The sequence below is a fragment of the Protomyctophum parallelum genome (genome assembly GCF_964188405.1).
Source record: "Protomyctophum parallelum genome assembly, chromosome: 16".
Taxonomy (NCBI): Eukaryota; Metazoa; Chordata; class Actinopteri; order Myctophiformes; family Myctophidae; genus Protomyctophum; species Protomyctophum parallelum.
The window spans coordinates 48,017,900-48,034,233 of record NC_139711.1 but is presented as its reverse complement, the minus strand read 5'-3'; the positions used below and the strand labels follow the sequence as shown (position 1 = coordinate 48,034,233).

Below are 16,334 nucleotides of genomic sequence, written 5' to 3'. Positions count from 1 at the left end.
AGCTTGTTGTAGATCAGTTAATTAACTGATCCAGTGAACGCGATGCATGAGCTTGTAGATCAGTTAATTAACTGATCCAGTGAACGCGATGCATGAGCTTGTTGTAGATCAGTTAATTAGTTAATCAGTTAATAAATATACAGGCTGTGTGCCCTCTACACCATGAAGACTAAAGCCTTCTGAATAAATATACAGGCTGTGTGCCCTCTACACCATGAAGACTAAAGCCTTCTGAATAAATATACAGGCTGTGTGCCCTCTACACCACCCTGGAGCTGACGCTGATATCACCTCCTCTGAGGGGACATGTCCCCTCAGAGGGGGGACATGAGGCGAGGGGGACATGTCCCCTCAGAGGGGGGACATGCCTCAGAGGGGGGACATGAGGCGAGGGGGACATGCCCCCCCTGGAGGTGCTGGGCATGTCCCCCCTGTCCCCTCAGAGGGGGGACATGCCCCCCCTGGAGGTGCTGGGCATGTCCCCCCTGTCCCCTCAGAGGGGGGACATGCCCCCCCTGGAGGTGCTGGGCATGTCCCCCCTGTCCCCTCAGAGGGGGGACATGCCCCCCCTGGAGGTGCTGGGCATGTCCCCCCTGTCCCCTCAGAGGGGGGAGAACCAAGCAAAATCGAGGGATACTGCGGCCATCTGCTACAGCAGTGGTTCCCAAAGTGGGTTTCGGGGACCCCTAGGGGTACTTGAGGGAGTTCCAGGGGGTACCTAGCTCAATTAGAGATAGTTTGGAACCAAATGGACCCTTATTGGTCTAGCATAATGCGTGTGAAACTGGGCGACGGCGTCCTTGAAATGAATATGTTTCGGAATCACTGCTAGAGCCGTACAAATCCTCCCTTATCGGGGTCACTGGCATATGTTTTCAAATGGGGGGTCCTTATCGGGGTCACTGGCATGTGTTTTCAAATGGGGGGTCCTTATCGGGGTCACTGGCATATGTTTTCAAATGGGGGGTCCTTATCGGGGTCACTGGCATGTGTTTTCAAATGGGGGGTCCTTATCGGGGTCACTGGCATGTGTTTTCAAATGGGGGGTCCTTATCGGGGTCACTGGCATGTGTTTTCAAATGGGGGGTCCTTATGGGGGTCACTGGCATGTGTTTTCAAATGGGGGGTCCTTATCGGGGTCACTGGCATGTGTTTTCAAATGGGGGGGGTCCTTATCGGGGTCACAGGCATGTGTTTTCAAATGGGGGGTCCTTATGGGTGTCACTGGCATGTGTTTTCAAATGGGGGGTCCTTATCGGGGTCACTGGGTCCTTATCGGGGGTCACTGGCATGTGTTTTCAAATGGGGGGTCCTTATCGGGGTCACAGGCATGTGTTTTCAAATGGGGGGTCCGTGGCCTAATAGATGTTGTTTTGTGGGTGCTTGACATGAAGAAGTTTTGGAACCACTGGGCTACAGTATATATATATAAAATAATAATAATAACCACATTACTGAATGGCATCAGCGTGTTTGAACGTCATAGTTTTAAGCCAGCTCACCTCCACTCCTCCAGAGGTAGGATATATTTTAATGTGGCTGTGCTTGCAGCGCTGCCTTTAATTAATTATAACCCTGTAAGACCCGGATTCATTTCTACTTGCAAAAAAGAGATTTCAACTTTGTACTACTAGGAATTAGGTTAAAAGAAATTGTTAAAATACATAAATAAAAGAAGTTTGATGAACATTATATAATAATTATATAATAATATAATAAATGAATAATGTACATTTGGGGGATATCTTTAACAATAATGAATAAAACATGTTCTAGACATTCTAATGATCACAAAAAAACATATATTACAATTATTTTACTTACTTTTATTAGGGTTAAAGGTCAAAAGTCATAGGTTAAAAATTGTCCAGACATTTTTAATTTGTGTGAATTTCAGCCTCTGTGGGGGGTATTTATATGCAAATATCATGACCAATGGCATTGAAATGAACATTACTGATGACGTTTAGGTGAAAAAAGAACAGAAAAATAATAATAAGTAATTAATTAAAATATAATTGTTGCTATAAAGCAACGCTGGGTCTTAGAGGGATAATAGGCAGCTGTACTACAGCTACAGATAATTTACAATTTACAATTTAGGCATTTAGCAGACGCTCTTAATCCAGAGCGACTTACATTAAGCAAGAACAAAAAGCATGGGAATACATCACATAAAAACATTTATCATAAAACATGCGTAAGCTAAGAAAGTAACAGTGGAATATCTATATAATGAAACTATACATATAAACTATACATATTTACTACCATGCTATACATATGTACTATGGCATGCTATGACTACATACAATACAATTATAGTATGTTAGTCTACATAACATGCTATAAGTCTGTATCAGATGCTATCTAAGTCTACAGAAATGCTATCTAAGGGGTTAGGGTAAGTGCTATGGGCCATGATGGAGTCTGAAAAGGTGGGTTTTCAGACTACGGCGGAAGATTGGGAGTGATGCTGCAGTTCTGACTGCAATGGGAAGTGCATTCCACAGTTTTGGAGCCAGAAGGGAGAAGAGTTTGGGACGTGTGGAGCGTTGTTGTCCCGGCGTTTTTAGTGAGGGTACTTCCAGCTTCCCTGCGTTGGCTGATCTGAGTGCGAGGGAGGGTTTGTAGGGTTCAATCATACTTGCAAGATACCTTTGGTTGCTTTGAATGCCAGCATCAGAGTTTGTAGGCTTGCTGTAGGCTATCACTGTATCAAGCACACATGCAGTCACTACCTACATGACTGCCTGCCTAAATATGTCCCAAACCGCCCCCTAAGGTCTTCCACTGCTGGCCTGCTCGCTTTGCCCAAATAAATGGCAACTAAAAAATACGGGGAAGCAGCTTTTTGCTTCTACGGGCCGTCGGCATGGAACAAGCTCCCACTGTACCTTCGACAGGCAGCCTCTGTAGTTTAATAACACTGTACCTTCGACAGGCAGCCTCTAGTTTAATAACAGTACTGTACCTTCGACAGGCAGCCTCTGTAGTTTAATAACACTGTACCTTCGACAGGCAGCCTCTAGTTTAATAACAGTACTGTACCTTCGTCAGGCAGCCTCTGTAGACATTTTTAAAGCTCAGCTCAAGACCCACTTCTACAACATTGCCTTTAATTGATCTTGTATTTTTTATTTTTCATGTCCTCACTGTACTGCATTACTGCTTGTTTTTTAATGTCGTTGCCTTGCTTTTCTTTTATTCTCCATTGTTCTGTAAAGCACTTTGAGCTGCATTTCATGTCATGAAAGGTGCTATACAAATAAAGTTTTATTATTATTATTATTATTATTATTATTATTATTATTATTATTTGAGCCACGGAACCACCGTTTATCCGGTATTTACAGTACCCCTGCTGTAGGCTATCACTGTATCAAGCACACATGCAGTCATTAGTACGGCCACCTTTGCTGATGACGCGGGAGCTTGTCGCAGCTTGATCAGACGGAAGAATACGATATCATTACGCATTTCATTTACACCTGGTCGTATATTTACGTTGTGAATGAGGACCCCTAACACTATACAATATTACATATATATAAAAAATATAAAACAAAACTATATAAAACAACTAGGGATGGCTGGGAATAACACGTAGTTAACAACCGTTTAGCTGACATCATTATCTGGTTAATTAATAGATGAAAATGTATAAATCAATCAATCAGTCAATCAATGATGGATTGTGGGATCTACATAGGAACCAGCTGGTGGCTCCAATGAGGATGTAAATATGTAATCATGTCCACAGAGAGAGGCGTGGTGAGACTGAGCAGAACCCTGGACTGAAGACACCCAGTCAAAGACGAAGACGAAGACGAAGACAGTCGAAGACACCTGGACTGAAGACACCCAGTCAAACCACACCTGGACTGAAGACACCCAGTCAAACCACACCTGGACTGAAGACACCCAGTCAAACCACACCTGGACTGAAGACACCCAGTCAAACCACACCTGGACTGAAGACAAGTAAGAATTGAAACTTCATGCTAATAAATTGAACACTTAAGGCCTTGGCTGAGTCCACACACAAACACAGAAACGCATTGAACACAGAATAAAATCACTGCAGTTGCAGGTTTCAATTGTAGGTGATATTATATTTGATTTTATATTTACACTTATGAGGTGCCAATCATATTTTAATGAAGGAATAAGTACCGCATTTTAAAAGCCACCTAAATTGTGAGTGGAAGTGGAACATGTTTCTTTCATTGTCTGTCATTTCACACTATGTGGTAAATCTCCAAATCCCGACTCTCGACTTTTCTCTCCATATAATAAAAGAATGATAGACACTTTACCATTGCTCTGGAGACTTGGCAAGTCCTGCACATAAAATAATAGCAGAGTCAGACCTATAGAAGTCCACAGTGAGCTTGTAGAGTGGCTATATTTTCGAGGTGTAATAAATGTCACGTTATAATGTAGGCTAAAAAAGGGGCACGGTGGCACAGTTGGTAGTGCTGTCGCCTCACAGCTAGAAGGTCCTGGGTTCGATTCCCGCTCGGGACGCTGTGGGTGCTGGCGGCGTGTTTCCTCCTCCGCGTCATCAGTGCCCATACCCGAAGGCGGGGTTGGCGAAAGGGCCTTTCTGTGTGGAGTTTGCATGTTCTCCCCGTGTCCCCTAGGGTAGGTACCCTCACATGTTCTCCCCGTGTCCCCTAGGGTAGGTACCCTCACATGTTCTCCCCGTGTCCCCTAGGGTAGGTACCCTCACATGTTCTCCCCGTGTCCCCTAGGGTAGGTACCCTCACATGTTCTCCCCGTGTCCCCTAGGGTAGGTACCCTCACATGTTCTCCCCGTGTCCCCTAGGGTAGGTACCCTCACATGTTCTCCCCGTGTCCCCTAGGGTAGGTACCCTCACATGTTCTCCCCGTGTCCCCTAGGGTAGGTACCCTCACATGTTCCCCCCATGTCCCCTAGGGTAGGTACCCTCACATGTTCTCCCCGTGTCCCCTAGGGTAGGTACCCTCACATGTTCTCCCCGTGTCCCCTAGGGTAGGTACCCTCACATGTTCTCCCCGTGTCCCCTAGGGTAGGTACCCTCACATGTTCTCCCCGTGTCCCCTAGGGTAGGTACCCTCACATGTTCTACCCGTGTCCCCTAGGGTAGGTACCCTCACATGTTCTCCCCGTGTCCCCTAGGGTAGGTACCCTCACATGTTCTCCCCGTGTCCCCTAGGGTAGATACCCTCACAAAAACATGCAGTAATCCTGGTCTCTAAACCTCCCCCTGGCCAGCCGGGGAGGGGAAAGGAGCTGGTTGGAATAACGTGTTCCTTCCACGCGCTACGTCCAACCAGGGAAACTCCCCCCTGTCAGGTGTAAAGGAGCAACTTGGACACTCAGGAATGAAGGAAGCATGAGTTCAAGTCCGTTGCTCTCCCCTTGTCCCCCATATATGGGGACTAGGCTGGTGGAGGTGCATGTGTAGAGCCCAGGATCACATTAGATGATTGACACAGGGGTGAAAAATGGGTTACAAAATCGTGGGATAAAAAATATATTAAAAAAAAATTAATGTAGGCTAATTCACACGCACACATTGTCTGCATGCAGGCACAGTGACAATGGAATGCAGTCAAGGGTACTTTATTAACTAAACAGGAGAGAGATGTCCATATATGAGCCCTTTATTACCTAAACAGGAGAGAGATGTGCCATATATGAGTCCTTTATTACCTAAACAGGAGAGAGATGTGCCATATATGAGCCCTTTATTACCTAAACAGGAGAGAGATGTCCATATATGAGCCCTTTATTACCTAAACAGGAGAGAGATGTGCCATATATGAGCCCTTTATTACCTAAACAGGAGAGAGATGTCCATATATGAGCCCTTTATTACCTAAACAGGAGAGAGATGTCCATATATGAGCCCTTTATTACCTAAACAGGAGAGAGATGTGCCATATATGAGCCCTTTATTACCTAAACAGGAGAGAGATGTCCATATATGAGTCCTTTATTACCTAAACAGGAGAGAGATGTGCCATATATGAGTCCTTTATTACCTAAACAGGAGAGAGATGTGCCATATATGAGCCCTTTATTACCTAAACAGGAGAGAGATGTGCCATATATGAGTCCTTTATTACCTAAACAGGAGAGAGATGTCCATATATGAGTCCTTTATTACCTAAACAGGAGAGAGATGTGCCATATATGAGTCCTTTATTACCTAAACAGGAGAGAGATGTCCATATATGAGTCCTTTATTACCTAAACAGGAGAGAGATGTGCCATATATGAGTCCTTTATTACCTAAACAGGAGAGAGATGTGCCATATATGAGTCCTTTATTACCTAAACAGGAGAGAGATGTGCCATATATGAGTCCTTTATTACCTAAACAGGAGAGAGATGTCCATATATGAGCCCTTTATTACCTAAACAGGAGAGAGATGTGCCATATATGAGCCCTTTATTACCTAAACAGGAGAGAGATGTCCATATATGAGTCCTTTATTACCTAAACAGGAGAGAGATGTGCCATATATGAGCCCTTTATTACCTAAACAGGAGAGAGATGTGCCATATATGAGCCCTTTATTACCTAAACAGGAGAGAGATGTCCATATATGAGTCCTTTATTACCTAAACAGGAGAGAGATGTCCATATATGAGTCCTTTATTACCTAAACAGGAGAGAGATGTCCATATATGAGTCCTTTATTACCTAAACAGGAGAGAGATGTCCATATATGAGCCCTTTATTACCTAAACAGGAGAGAGATCTGCCATATATGAGCCCTTTATTACCTAAACAGGAGAGAGATCTGCCATATATGAGTCCTTTATTACCTAAACAGGAGAGAGATGTGCCATATATGAGTCCTTTATTACCTAAACAGGAGAGAGATGTCCATATATGAGTCCTTTATTACCTAAACAGGAGAGAGATGTCCATATATGAGCCCTTTATTACCTAAACAGGAGAGAGATGTGCCATATATGAGCCCTTTATTACCTAAACAGGAGAGAGATGTCCATATATGAGTCCTTTATTACCTAAACAGGAGAGAGATGTGCCATATATGAGCCCTTTATTACCTAAACAGGAGAGAGATGTGCCATATATGAGTCCTTTATTACCTAAACAGGAGAGAGATGTCCATATATGAGTCCTTTATTACCTAAACAGGAGAGAGATGTCCATATATGAGTCCTTTATTACCTAAACAGGAGAGAGATCTGCCATATATGAGTCCTTTATTACCTAAACAGGAGAGAGATGTGCCATATATGAGTCCTTTATTACCTAAACAGGAGAGAGATGTGCCATATATGAGCCCTTTATTACCTAAACAGGAGAGAGATGTGCCATATATGAGCCCTTTATTACCTAAACAGGAGAGAGATGTGCCATATATGAGTCCTTTATTACCTAAACAGGAGAGAGATGTCCATATATGAGCCCTTTATTACCTAAGCAGGAGAGAGATCTGCCATATATGAGTCCTTTATTACCTAAACAGGAGAGAGATGTCCATATATGAGTCCTTTATTACCTAAACAGGAGAGAGATGTCCATATATGAGCCCTTTATTACCTAAACAGGAGAGAGATGTGCCATATATGAGTCCTTTATTACCTAAACAGGAGAGAGATGTGCCATATATGAGTCCTTTATTACCTAAACAGGAGAGAGATGTCCATATATGAGCCCTTTATTACCTAAACAGGAGAGAGATGTGCCATATATGAGCCCTTTATTACCTAAACAGGAGAGAGATGTCCATATATGAGTCCTTTATTACCTAAACAGGAGAGAGATGTGCCATATATGAGCCCTTTATTACCTAAACAGGAGAGAGATGTGCCATATATGAGCCCTTTATTACCTAAACAGGAGAGAGATGTCCATATATGAGTCCTTTATTACCTAAACAGGAGAGAGATGTCCATATATGAGTCCTTTATTACCTAAACAGGAGGGAGATGTCCATATATGAGTCCTTTATTACCTAAACAGGAGAGAGATGTGCCATATATGAGTCCTTTATTACCTAAACAGGAGAGAGATGTCCATATATGAGTCCTTTATTACCTAAACAGGAGAGAGATGTGCCATATATGAGCCCTTTATTACCTAAACAGGAGAGAGATGTCCATATATGAGCCCTTTATTACCTAAACAGGAGAGAGATGTGCCATATATGAGTCCTTTATTACCTAAACAGGAGAGAGATGTCCATATATGAGTCCTTTATTACCTAAACAGGAGAGAGATGTGCCATATATGAGCCCTTTATTACCTAAACAGGAGAGAGATGTGCCATATATGAGTCCTTTATTACCTAAACAGGAGAGAGATGTGCCATATATGAGTCCTTTATTACCTAAACAGGAGAGAGATGTCCATATATGAGTCCTTTATTACCTAAACAGGAGAGAGATGTGCCATATATGAGTCCTTTATTACCTAAACAGGAGAGAGATGTGCCATATATGAGTCCTTTATTACCTAAACAGGAGAGAGATGTGCCATATATGAGTCCTTTATTACCTAAACAGGAGAGAGATGTCCATATATGAGTCCTTTATTACCTAAACAGGAGAGAGATGTGCCATATATGAGTCCTTTATTACCTAAACAGGAGAGAGATGTGCCATATATGAGCCCTTTATTACCTAAACAGGAGAGAGATGTGCCATATATGAGTCCTTTATTACCTAAACAGGAGAGAGATGTCCATATATGAGTCCTTTATTACCTAAACAGGAGAGAGATGTCCATATATGAGTCCTTTATTACCTAAACAGGAGAGAGATGTCCATATATGAGTCCTTTATTACCTAAACAGGAGAGAGATGTGCCATATATGAGTCCTTTATTACCTAAACAGGAGAGAGATGTGCCATATATGAGTCCTTTATTACCTAAACAGGAGAGAGATGTCCATATATGAGCCTTTATTACCTAAACAGGAGAGAGATGTGCCATATATGAGTCCTTTATTACCTAAACAGGAGAGAGATGTGCCATATATGAGCCCTTTATTACCTAAACAGGAGAGAGATGTGCCATATATGAGCCCTTTATTACCTAAACAGGAGAGAGATGTGCCATATATGAGTCCTTTATTACCTAAACAGGAGAGAGATGTGCCATATATGAGTCCTTTATTACCTAAACAGGAGAGAGATGTGCCATATATGAGCCCTTTATTACCTAAACAGGAGAGAGATGTGCCATATATGAGCCCTTTATTACCTAAACAGGAGAGAGATGTGCCATATATGAGCCCTTTATTACCTAAACAGGAGAGAGATGTCCATATATGAGCCCTTTATTACCTAAAGCAGGAGAGAGATCTGCCATATATGAGTCCTTTATTACCTAAACAGGAGAGAGATGTCCATATATGAGTCCTTTATTACCTAAACAGGAGAGAGATGTCCATATATGAGTCCTTTATTACCTAAACAGGAGAGAGATGTCCATATATGAGCCCTTTATTACCTAAACAGGAGAGAGATGTGCCATATATGAGTCCTTTATTACCTAAACAGGAGAGAGATGTGCCATATATGAGTCCCTTTATTACCTAAACAGGAGAGAGATGTGCCATATATGAGTCCTTTATTACCTAAACAGGAGAGAGATGTGTCATATATGAGTCCTTTATTACCTAAACAGGAGAGAGATCTGCCATATATGAGTCCTTTATTACCTAAACAGGAGAGAGATGTGCCATATATGAGTCCTTTATTACCTAAACAGGAGAGAGATGTCCATATATGAGTCCTTTATTACCTAAACAGGAGAGAGATGTGCCATATATGAGCCCTTTATTACCTAAACAGGAGAGAGATGTGCCATATATGAGCCCTTTATTACCTAAACAGGAGAGAGATGTCCATATATGAGTCCTTTATTACCTAAACAGGAGAGAGATGTCCATATATGAGTCCTTTATTACCTAAACAGGAGAGAGATGTCCATATATGAGTCCTTTATTACCTAAACAGGAGAGAGATGTGCCATATATGAGTCCTTTATTACCTAAACAGGAGAGAGATGTCCATATATGAGTCCTTTATTACCTAAACAGGAGAGAGATGTGCCATATATGAGCCCTTTATTACCTAAACAGGAGAGAGATGTGCCATATATGAGCCCTTTATTACCTAAACAGGAGAGAGATGTGCCATATATGAGTCCTTTATTACCTAAACAGGAGAGAGATGTCCATATATGAGTCCTTTATTACCTAAACAGGAGAGAGATGTGCCATATATGAGTCCTTTATTACCTAAACAGGAGAGAGATGTGCCATATATGAGTCCTTTATTACCTAAACAGGAGAGAGATGTGCCATATATGAGTCCTTTATTACCTAAACAGGAGAGAGATGTCCATATATGAGTCCTTTATTACCTAAACAGGAGAGAGATGTGCCATATATGAGTCCTTTATTACCTAAACAGGAGAGAGATGTGCCATATATGAGTCCTTTATTACCTAAACAGGAGAGAGATGTGCCATATATGAGTCCTTTATTACCTAAACAGGAGAGAGATGTCCATATATGAGTCCTTTATTACCTAAACAGGAGAGAGATGTGCCATATATGAGTCCTTTATTACCTAAACAGGAGAGAGATGTGCCATATATGAGCCCTTTATTACCTAAACAGGAGAGAGATGTGCCATATATGAGTCCTTTATTACCTAAACAGGAGAGAGATGTCCATATATGAGTCCCTTTATTACCTAAACAGGAGAGAGATGTCCATATATGAGTCCTTTATTACCTAAACAGGAGAGAGATGTCCATATATGAGTCCTTTATTACCTAAACAGGAGAGAGATGTGCCATATATGAGTCCTTTATTACCTAAACAGGAGAGAGATGTGCCATATATGAGTCCTTTATTACCTAAACAGGAGAGAGATGTGCCATATATGAGCCCTTTATTACCTAAACAGGAGAGAGATGTGCCATATATGAGTCCTTTATTACCTAAACAGGAGAGAGATGTGCCATATATGAGCCCTTTATTACCTAAACAGGAGAGAGATGTGCCATATATGAGCCTTTATTACCTAAACAGGAGAGAGATGTGCCATATATGAGTCCTTTATTACCTAAACAGGAGAGAGATGTGCCATATATGAGTCCTTTATTACCTAAACAGGAGAGAGATGTGCCATATATGAGCCTTTATTACCTAAACAGGAGAGAGATGTGCCATATATGAGCCTTTATTACCTAAACAGGAGAGAGATGTGCCATATATGAGCCCTTTATTACCTAAACAGGAGAGAGATGTGCCATATATGAGTCCCTTTATTACCTAAACAGGAGAGAGATGTGCCATATATGAGCCCTTTATTACCTAAACAGGAGAGAGATGTGCCATATATGAGTCCTTTATTACCTAAACAGGAGAGAGATGTGCCATATATGAGCCCTTTATTACCTAAACAGGAGAGAGATGTCCATATATGAGTCCTTTATTACCTAAACAGGAGAGAGATGTGCCATATATGAGTCCTTTATTACCTAAACAGGAGAGAGATCTGCCATATATGAGTCCTTTATTACCTAAACAGGAGAGAGATGTGCCATATATGAGCCCTTTATTACCTAAACAGGAGAGAGATGTGCCATATATGAGTCCTTTATTACCTAAACAGGAGAGAGATGTGCCATATATGAGTCCTTTATTACCTAAACAGGAGAGAGATGTCCATATATGAGTCCTTTATTACCTAAACAGGAGAGAGATCTGCCATATATGAGTCCCTTTATTACCTAAACAGGAGAGAGATGTGCCATATATGAGTCCTTTATTACCTAAACAGGAGAGAGATGTGCCATATATGAGTCCTTTATTACCTAAACAGGAGAGAGATGTCCATATATGAGTCCCTTTATTACCTAAACAGGAGAGAGATGTGCCATATATGAGTCCTTTATTACCTAAACAGGAGAGAGATGTGCCATATATGAGCCCTTTATTACCTAAACAGGAGAGAGATGTGCCATATATGAGTCCTTTATTACCTAAACAGGAGAGAGATGTGCCATATATGAGTCCTTTATTACCTAAACAGGAGAGAGATGTGCCATATATGAGTCCTTTATTACCTAAACAGGAGAGAGATGTGCCATATATGAGCCCTTTATTACCTAAACAGGAGAGAGATGTGCCATATATGAGTCCTTTATTACCTAAACAGGAGAGAGATGTGCCATATATGAGCCCTTTATTACCTAAACAGGAGAGAGATGTGCCATATATGAGCCCTTTATTACCTAAACAGGAGAGAGATGTGCCATATATGAGTCCCTTTATTACCTAAACAGGAGAGAGATGTGCCATATATGAGTCCTTTATTACCTAAACAGGAGAGAGATGTGCCATATATGAGTCCTTTATTACCTAAACAGGAGAGAGATCTTGCCATATATGAGCCTTTATTACCTAAACAGGAGAGAGATGTGCCATATATGAGTCCTTTATTACCTAAACAGGAGAGAGATGTGCCATATATGAGTCCTTTATTACCTAAACAGGAGAGAGATGTTGCCATATATGAGTCCTTTATTACCTAAACAGGAGAGAGATGTGCCATATATGAGCCCTTTATTACCTAAACAGGAGAGAGATGTGCCATATATGAGTCCTTTATTACCTAAACAGGAGAGAGATGTGCCATATATGAGTCCTTTATTACCTAAACAGGAGAGAGATGTGCCATATATGAGTCCTTTATTACCTAAACAGGAGAGAGATGTGCCATATATGAGCCTTTATTACCTAAACAGGAGAGAGATGTGCCATATATGAGTCCTTTATTACCTAAACAGGAGAGAGATGTGCCATATATGAGTCCTTTATTACCTAAACAGGAGAGAGATGTGCCATATATGAGTCCTTTATTACCTAAACAGGAGAGAGATGTGCCATATATGAGTCCTTTATTACCTAAACAGGAGAGAGATGTGCCATATATGAGCCCTTTATTACCTAAACAGGAGAGAGATGTGCCATATATGAGTCCTTTATTACCTAAACAGGAGAGAGATGTGCCATATATGAGTCCTTTATTACCTAAACAGGAGAGAGATGTGCCATATATGAGTCCTTTATTACCTAAACAGGAGAGAGATGTGCCATATATGAGTCCTTTATTACCTAAACAGGAGAGAGATGTGCCATATATGAGTCCTTTATTACCTAAACAGGAGAGAGATGTGCATATATGAGTCCTTTATTACCTAAACAGGAGAGAGATGTGCCATATATGAGCCCTTTATTACCTAAACAGGAGAGAGATGTGCCATATATGAGTCCTTTATTACCTAAACAGGAGAGAGATGTGCCATATATGAGTCCTTTATTACCTAAACAGGAGAGAGATGTGCCATATATGAGTCCTTTATTACCTAAACAGGAGAGAGATGTGCCATATATGAGTCCCTTTATTACCTAAACAGGAGAGAGATGTGCCATATATGAGTCCTTTATTACCTAAACAGGAGAGAGATGTGCCATATATGAGTCCTTTATTACCTAAACAGGAGAGAGATGTGCCATATATGAGTCCTTTATTACCTAAACAGGAGAGAGATGTGCCATATATGAGTCCTTTATTACCTAAACAGGAGAGAGATGTGCCATATATGAGTCCTTTATTACCTAAACAGGAGAGAGATGTGCCATATATGAGTCCTTTATTACCTAAACAGGAGAGAGATGTGCCATATATGAGTCCTTTATTACCTAAACAGGAGAGAGATGTGCCATATATGAGTCCTTTATTACCTAAACAGGAGAGAGATGTGCCATATATGAGTCCTTTATTACCTAAACAGGAGAGAGATGTGCCATATATGAGTCCTTTATTACCTAAACAGGAGAGAGATGTGCCATATATGAGTCCTTTATTACCTAAACAGGAGAGAGATGTGCCATATATGAGTCCCTTTATTACCTAAACAGGAGAGAGATGTGCCATATATGAGTCCTTTATTACCTAAACAGGAGAGAGATGTGCCATATATGAGTCCTTTATTACCTAAACAGGAGAGAGATGTGCCATATATGAGTCCTTTATTACCTAAACAGGAGAGAGATGTGCCATATATGAGTCCTTTATTACCTAAACAGGAGAGAGATGTGCCATATATGAGTCCTTTATTACCTAAACAGGAGAGAGATGTGCCATATATGAGTCCCTTTATTACCTAAACAGGAGAGAGATGTCCATATATGAGTCCTTTATTACCTAAACAGGAGAGAGATGTGCCATATATGAGTCCTTTATTACCTAAACAGGAGAGAGATGTGCCATATATGAGTCCTTTATTACCTAAACAGGAGAGAGATCGTGCCATATATGAGTCCTTTATTACCTAAACAGGAGAGAGATGTGCCATATATGAGTCCTTTATTACCTAAACAGGAGAGAGATGTGCCATATATGAGTCCTTTATTACCTAAACAGGAGAGAGATGTGCCATATATGAGTCCTTTATTACCTAAACAGGAGAGAGATGTGCCATATATGAGTCCTTTATTACCTAAACAGGAGAGAGATGTGCCATATATGAGTCCTTTATTACCTAAACAGGAGAGAGATGTGCCATATATGAGTCCTTTATTACCTAAACAGGAGAGAGATGTGCCATATATGAGTCCTTTATTACCTAAACAGGAGAGAGATGTGCCATATATGAGTCCTTTATTACCTAAACAGGAGAGAGATGTGCCATATATGAGTCCTTTATTACCTAAACAGGAGAGAGATGTGCCATATATGAGTCCTTTATTACCTAAACAGGAGAGAGATGTGCCATATATGAGTCCTTTATTACCTAAACAGGAGAGAGATGTGCCATATATGAGTCCTTTATTACCTAAACAGGAGAGAGATGTGCCATATATGAGTCCTTTATTACCTAAACAGGAGAGAGATGTGCCATATATGAGTCCTTTATTACCTAAACAGGAGAGAGATGTGCCATATATGAGTCCTTTATTACCTAAACAGGAGAGAGATGTGCATATATGAGTCCTTTATTACCTAAACAGGAGAGAGATGTGCCATATATGAGTCCTTTATTACCTAAACAGGAGAGAGATGTGCCATATATGAGTCCTTTATTACCTAAACAGGAGAGAGATGTGCCATATATGAGTCCTTTATTACCTAAACAGGAGAGAGATGTGCCATATATGAGTCCTTTATTACCTAAACAGGAGAGAGATCGTGCCATATATGAGTCCTTTATTACCTAAACAGGAGAGAGATGTGCCATATATGAGTCCTTTATTACCTAAACAGGAGAGAGATGTGCCATATATGAGTCCTTTATTACCTAAACAGGAGAGAGATGTGCCATATATGAGTCCTTTATTACCTAAACAGGAGAGAGATGTGCCATATATGAGTCCTTTATTACCTAAACAGGAGAGAGATGTGCCATATATGAGTCCTTTATTACCTAAACAGGAGAGAGATGTGCCATATATGAGTCCTTTATTACCTAAACAGGAGAGAGATGTGCCATATATGAGTCCTTTATTACCTAAACAGGAGAGAGATGTGCCATATATGAGTCCTTTATTACCTAAACAGGAGAGAGATGTGCCATATATGAGTCCTTTATTACCTAAACAGGAGAGAGATGTGCCATATATGAGTCCTTTATTACCTAAACAGGAGAGAGATGTGCCATATATGAGTCCTTTATTACCTAAACAGGAGAGAGATGTGCCATATATGAGTCCTTTATTACCTAAACAGGAGAGAGATGTGCCATATATGAGTCCTTTATTACCTAAACAGGAGAGAGATGTGCCATATATGAGTCCTTTATTACCTAAACAGGAGAGAGATGTGCCATATATGAGTCCTTTATTACCTAAACAGGAGAGAGATGTGCCATATATGAGTCCTTTATTACCTAAACAGGAGAGAGATGTGCCATATATGAGTCCTTTATTACCTAAACAGGAGAGAGATGTGCCATATATGAGTCCTTTATTACCTAAACAGGAGAGAGATGTGCCATATATGAGTCCTTTATTACCTAAACAGGAGAAGAGATGTGCCATATATGAGTCCTTTATTACCTAAACAGGAGAGAGATGTGCCATATATGAGTCCTTTATTACCTAAACAGGAGAGAGATGTGCCATATATGAGTCCTTTATTACCTAAACAGGAGAGAGATGCTTGCCTTATAAGAGTCCTTTATTACCTAAACAGGAGAGAGATCTGCCATATATGAGTCCTTTATTACCTAAACAGGAGAGAGATGTGCCATATATGAGTCCTTTATTACCTAAACAGG

At 40.8% G+C, this 16,334-nt stretch overlaps 1 protein-coding gene across 1 annotated transcript in view; it reads left to right on the top strand.

Moving 5' to 3' along the window:
* Nucleotides 1-3,940: 3,940 nt before the first annotated feature.
* The window catches only part of LOC310873856 (protein NLRC3-like), a gene marked incomplete at its 3' end in the record, with an annotated part of 337,331 nt that continues 324,937 nt past the window's right edge, over nucleotides 3,941-16,334 (top strand). Inside the window, exon 1 of the mRNA XM_083786407.1 lies at nucleotides 3,941-3,984. The remainder of the gene's footprint in view (nucleotides 3,985-16,334) is intronic.